Genomic DNA, 6,830 nt, shown 5'->3' with positions numbered 1-6,830 from the left:
TGATCACATGAGAGGACAAGTTCTGTCAGATACAGTTTTTTGCATGCTTGGGATAACATCCAACATGTGAAAACAGATAACCCTTACTTCAGACAAGAGCCTGTTTGCTCATGGGAAACAAGCACATGGTGTGGTGTGAGTGAACACCTGAGCTGGGACAGGTGAGTCACCCCATGTCCCTCACTCCCCTAAAGGGTACTGGGCTTTAAACCTGAAGACAAGGAGGCTAAACACACACAGTGAGCTGAGTGCTTGATTGGATACTGTTGGGTTTTTTTTTAAGTATCCTTCCCCTCCTGTGCTACTGACTTTAATTAGAGTAATTCTTTTTATTGGTTGCTTGCTCTGATAAATTACATATGCAGATTCACCTGGTCATTAATTTTAACCTCATTTCTTTTACAAGCAGTTCCTGTCAACTCCACTGTAAACAAGCTGCACAGCCTGATTTAATGCACTTCTGGTATTATGTCTTGGCATTGCTCTGAACTCACACTGCCTCTAGAGTTCCATATTATTACCCTGCTATTTCTTCATGCACCACTTTGGGGCAAAACTGGGCCACATAAGGGAGGAGAGAGAATGAGGCCTCTCAGGTGTGGTTTAAGCCCCAAATGTGGGCATTTGCAAGACAATCCATTTTACAATGAACACTTCAGATACCAGAGACATGAGAAAGTAGTGAGGGTAAACAATGAGTCTCAGTGAATGAGGAAAAGACAGGGACAGTCATATTTTTCTATTAGTTCAAGTAGAAAAGCATATGAGCAATTTTTCTCACTTATTTTCTGGCTTTTGTCACTATTTTTTTTTTTTAATCTGGAAAGAGCTTCCCTTACCTACCTTAAGAGAACCAAATTTCCTGATCTAGCAAGTATTCTGTTATTTCTGTCTCAATCAGTTTTTCATCCATATTATGAACTCATCCCAGGACTGTACTGACCTGCACATTCTCTTAAAGACTTCCTCGTGGCCTTTGAACAGGTATAACTCACTGGCTGCCAGCATACTATTTGGTAACTTTTTTTTTTTTTTTTTTTTTTTTTTTGTTAGGTAGGCATGTGTCTTTGCAACAATTAGTTTCTAAATACACAGTAGCACAATCACATGAAAATGGAGAATCATGCTTACTGCATATCTGTATTTTAAAATTCATTATTTTAAGAGAAAGAAACCGCAAGATGTATTAATTATTGTTGTAGTAGCAAAGGAAAACCTCATTTACTAAAAAAATTTAGAAATGAACCCAGGTGAAACTTCTAACAGAGTTTCAGGAATGTTCTTTGCTGCACCTGTGAGATGTGTAGGCACTGTGAGGACAGGTGTGCCTCGAGCTTTAGGCTCCCCAGCAAGACTCCTCAATACTTACCCTGGTCCTTGTTCACTTAGCAGAATTACAAGAATTATCAAATGGTGATAAAACTTTTTCCCCTGCAGTGACCTCGACGCTGACTGGTACCTACCTTTTTATATGGGTTGTTTGGACTGAGCAGTAAACTGGAATAATTTTTTAAGGTTATTCAGATTTATGATACACCAATAGATTCAAAAAAACAGTAGTTTTTTTAAACTATACCAATATGATTCCAGTAAAAACATGATGAAAGTCAAAAAGCAAGCAAAGGCCTTTTCTTTTTTCCTTTCTACTGCGTTGCTTTGCCTTTCTGCTGCCAGAGGTTTAAGTGCTGCTGTCAGTCCCTACAAAGACTGTCGCTAATTAGTGAGGAGAGACTTAAAAATCAATGCGCTGTCTTTGGCGTACGTGATTATTTACTTCACTTCACCACAGCCCATTATTGTTACTGACCTGAAAAGTTAAAGCAGACAGAAGAAGGGAAAGAAATTAAAATCTCCTGGGGCCATTTTAGTGTTTTGCCTTTTCTGAACCATTTTTTCCCGTGTTTTTCCCGCACCATGTCCTGGCCCTGGCTCCTGAGGGCACAGTGTGCCCGGGAGAGGGGCAGGCTCTGCTGGGGGGCTGTGACACCGCTGCCACCCAGCCGAGAAGCACTGAAACCATTCTGCAGGAAAGCGGGACGGGGCAGACAGCAAGGGGGGAAAGAGAGACACAGAGAGAGACAGAAATAAACAACAAGCAGAAGCTGGCAGCGTCAGTGCCCAGCAGCCGAGCCGGCAGTGCTGCGGGGGCCGAGGCCCGGCTTTGGCGCTGCCAGCGCCGCCTCACGGATCCCGTCAGGGCCGTCCCCAGCAGCGAGGTCGGGCAGAAAACGCGGCCAAACAGTGCCCGGTGCTCAAGGATGCCTGGGCAGGAGCGAGCAGGCTGGAATCCCCTCCAGCAACATGGGGCTGCATCCCACAGGGAGCCTCCAGCTCCTCCTGTGCCAACAACTCCCGTGCCGGAGCAGCCCGGCCTGCCCCGGCCGCGGCTCCCGCTCTGGGGCACCCCCGGCCGCGCTGGCCCTGCCCCGCCTCGCCTCTGCAGAGCTGCTTAGGGGGCTGCGAAGGGCACACGGCCCTCCACGGCAAGCTCCCTTTTTGAGGGAAGGATGAGCCACAAGCAGCAGGGAGGGACAGCCCCGGTCAGCCCCACGCAGTGACCGGGGAGCAGTGCCTCGGCTCACAGGGGCACACGGCTCCTCCCCGGCTCGGGGTCCCGGCAGAGCCCAGCCCGCCCAGCACCATCGTGCCCTGAGCACACAGCGAGGTGCGGCCGGCCATGGAGAGTGCCCTAGGGAGCGGCGACAGAAGCAGCTGGCATTTTTCACTGTAAATACACCAGTGTAAGGTCGGTAGTCTCACTTCTGCTTTTTCTTGCCACGACCCCTCTGCAGTTGCCTTGAAAACATCTGTTTTCTGTGGAGTTACAAGAAACATCCACCCCCGCCACCATCTGCCAGGCTCCTGGGCTCTGCAATTTTGACTTTGAATCAATTGAGCTAAGTAAGGCTGAGGCCCAGAAATGACAACTTCATACCAGTATTCTCAGAGATCACAAGAAATAAGTATTTTTTAAAAGCTGCAGAACTGTTCTCAAAGCTATGAGCCCTTGGAGGAGCAGCAGCAGAGGCTGGGTTCAGGTGCTGCTGGTGGAGGACTGAAAGCCAGTCCATTCCCCCTGAGGTGATGTTACCATGTAAAAAGTATTTTCTCTCTCCACAAACCTCCAGAGACTGCTACAGTGACCACTCCTTTGCATTAGTCAAACACCATCAGGTTCAAGCGAAACTCAAAGGATGCTGTTAAACCACATATGCATAAGTAAAGGTTTAATGAGCTTCCTATTGTTCCAATGAAGTTCAAAATTCACAAAGTGAATTTCTAAACTTCAAGGAAGGTGCCCACTAGAGCCCACACTACCTGCTGAAGCACAGCAGCACCTGATGCATGCAGAGCCCAAGGCTGGGGCCACCCTGCCCTGTGCAGTGGCCCTGCTCAGTTTGAATGCCACTGTTGTTCACAGTCCTATTTAATAACCAACCACCAGCCAGGAAATTAAGCTTTGGTAAACAGTAATTTTCAATGTCATCCATGAGTCAAAACTCAGCTCCCCCTGCCTTTTTTTTTTTTTTTTTTCCTCCGAAATAGTCCTATGTGCTGAGCACTCTACAGCTAGACAATCTTGTGACAAAATGCACTCTCACCTCGTAATTACAGGAAAATTTTCAAGGGGTAAAACCCAACAATCCCAAACCCTTTCAGTTCCATTTTTATGGCTATTACAGCTAAACCCAGCAAGAGACACAAACACCTGGGCTCTGCAGGGACTCAGAAGTTGCTGCTGCAGAGCAACTGGTCCTGCTGAGAGTCTGAAATCTGCCTTGCTGGCCTGCCTGGCCAGCAGCTGTTTGCCATGGCCTGTTGTGCCCAGACCACACCATGGCCTCTTGTGCCCAGACCACACCAGACTGGTTTGGGGTCCTCCTGACCCCAAACCAGTCTGGCTTTCTGTTTCATTTTTCACAAATAAAATTACTGGTCCTGCCGCTCTGAATATTTATATATATATATACATGCAAAGCAAAACAACAACAAAAAACCCAAACAACCCCAAACCAAGCAACAATGAGATTTTGCTTGAATTTTGGTAAGTGGAAGCATCACAGAGACACATGTTTTCAGAGCGTGCCTTCAGCTCTCACCCAGGGGAAGCTGCACCACTCAGCCTTGAAGGTTCATGTTCTGAATAATTCATGGACCAGCTCTTACCCAACTCCTCTGGAAGGCAGAAAAAGGTAACACTGCCTTTCTCCTGGACCAGCAGCAACCAGAAATGCTTTGGAAATGATGCTAAGCTATGGCAGAAGGAAAATATGAAGTATTTCACATGCTTTTAACTAATTCAGCTCAAATGCATGCCAGTGCTCTAGCAAGGTGTTCAAGCCAAGATGGTGGACAGACCTGCACCATACCATCAAACCCCTGCCAGTGCACAAAAGGCAACAGGCAAAATCCCTTAAGGCTTCTTGAAGCATTAATTGCTAAACATTAACTTTGTATTGCAAGCATGGACATTTTCTCTAACCAGAAGGTCCACTGCCAAGGCCAAATATCAGACCCAATTTGCATTCACTGAGCATTGGCAGAAAAAATATGTCTTTACAAGAAGTATCTTTGCACCAATCTGAGTAAGGAAGGCACAAATTAAACCCCAGCTTCAGGGGTGCCTTTTAAAAACAGAGGTCTTAGCAAGCATCCCCAAAAAAGCTGTTCTCCTTTCCCATCTTCCCAGAAGAAAGCTGCAGCACTTGGCTGCCTCTGAAGAAACAGGGAGAAAAGAGCTTTAGTAGCATCAGTGCCACCAGAGATGTGGCAAGGTGATCGCATCCTCCTGCTTCAGTGTCACTGCACCATTACACAAGACATCCTTAGCAACAGATCCTCTCACAGAGAACTCATTAGCAAAAGGACAAGGCAACAGCTGCCTCCCTGACCTTGGTTTTGTCTGTTCAGTTAATCACAGCTGCATTTATACACCAGATATAATCTGCCTCTGACCCTTCCTAAGCAACTACCCCTCTACTTAGGGCTTGGTTTGTCAAATCAGTCCCTGAAAAGCTTAAAAAGATCTTGCACAGGGCAGGAAGATCGTTGCTCAGTTCCATGCAGGACTGGTTCCATCAGCACATGTCCCTGTACTGCCATGGACCACCCCAAAGGGCCCCCCCAGGCAGAGCCAGCGGCTGCAGAGAAAGGCTGAGCCCCATACCTGCAGTACAGGTCCCCCACCACAGAGCTTTTGACAGGGAAAGAGGTGAGTTTTCTGTCAAATTACTTACCTATTTCTAGGATGAGAATTTCAGGGGAAAGCAGCTTGGGTTTGCTTTTTTAAAAAAATGCCTGCTACATCTCTTAACCTAATCCCTTTCCAGCTGCAGACATTCTTTTCCTCCCCATCTCTCTACTAGCAAGAGTTCCAGAACATCTGCTAGAAAAGTCAGGGAAAAGAATGAAACGAGCCTGAAGTAGAGAAATTTCCATTCCTATACCAACTTCACTGTGTTATTGTGGTGTGTCCTGCAGTAGGCACCAGTGCACAAAACAGAGGTGGTAAGATGATGGCAGCCATAAAGTACAGTGGCATCCATGCCAGCCTGACTCCCACAGCCTCCCCATCACACTGCCCACCCACACCCACCAGGGCCCCTCATACACAACTCAAGAGCACAGCACTCACCTAGAAGCACTATTATTATTATAGGTTACATTAATTTACCCCTTCTCCCAGCTCACGATGTATTTTCCCCTGATGTTCTCTCTCACAGCTGCAGGTTTTGATCACAGCCTTTCTCTGCCCAGCCAGTTTGCTTTTGCTGCCTTGTCCACAGAGCAGGTACCTGCCCCAACAGCCTGCACACTGAAATCTCATCCCACCTTCTGCTGTACCATAAAGCAGCAACCCCTTACTGAGGGAGTCCTGCAGTGCCAGGGATGGCCAGTCTTGCCTTTTCCTTTCTCTAATCAGAAACTTCTTGTGAAACACACCCAGGAAGTGTGGTCATAACTCAAGAGATCTTATAGCAACTTCTTGTCAATGCTGTGTTGTGCTGGCTTGCAGGTGACATGGCCAAAGACGGTCTGTTCTGTTAAAAACCCACATTGGTGCTTCCCCTTGAGCCATAAAACCCTCACTGGAGCAGTATCTGTGTTCCCATCCCCTCCACTCCCCTTGGGTCTGGCACCAGCTTCCACAACACTGGGGTTGAGGCTCCAGGGCCCCAGGGAACAGCAGGCACAGCACTCCAGGCCTCAGAGGCAGGCACGGTGACAGGGCTGTGCTAACACAGCCTCTCCCTGGGGGAGCAGGGCAGCAGCAGGACACAACCCAAACCACGCTGCCGGGCAGTGGGGAAGAGTTGTTGGCCAGGCAGACACTGGTGTGCAAATGGTGTGCTGTGAACACACCTTAGGAAGGTTAAAGCTGTCTTCACCTGGGCTCTCTCTCCACCATCATGTAAGAGCAATGGATAAAATTACATAATTTTGACTATCTTTCCTAACCCAAAAAAAAAAGTATTTTCATCTGCTATCCCCCTTTCAGAAAATACACATCACATTAATCTCTGGGCTTCTGTTTCCCTTGGGACACCCATTCCTCCCATTTTTTCATCCTACACTCACTTTTGCATTATGCAAATAAATGTTACCCAAAAGAAAGTCCCTGCAATAAACTATTATTTTCTCCAGTACTTCCCTGCACATGCTGGTTAAGGTGCTGACAACACATGGTACCAGGGTCAGCAGTACTGCTCCAACCACCAAACTCGCTGTGGAGAGAAAGCAAACAGCACAGGGTCAAACTGATCCTGCATTCACTTCGCAATGCAGCACCTCACATCTGATCATAACTTTTCTTCCATTAGCAACCAGCC

Source organism: Onychostruthus taczanowskii, unplaced genomic scaffold (assembly GCF_017590055.1).
Source record: "Onychostruthus taczanowskii isolate IOZ18803 unplaced genomic scaffold, ASM1759005v1 scaffold23, whole genome shotgun sequence".
Classification (NCBI taxonomy): Eukaryota; Metazoa; Chordata; class Aves; order Passeriformes; family Passeridae; genus Onychostruthus; species Onychostruthus taczanowskii.
This window is presented reverse-complemented; position numbering follows the sequence as displayed.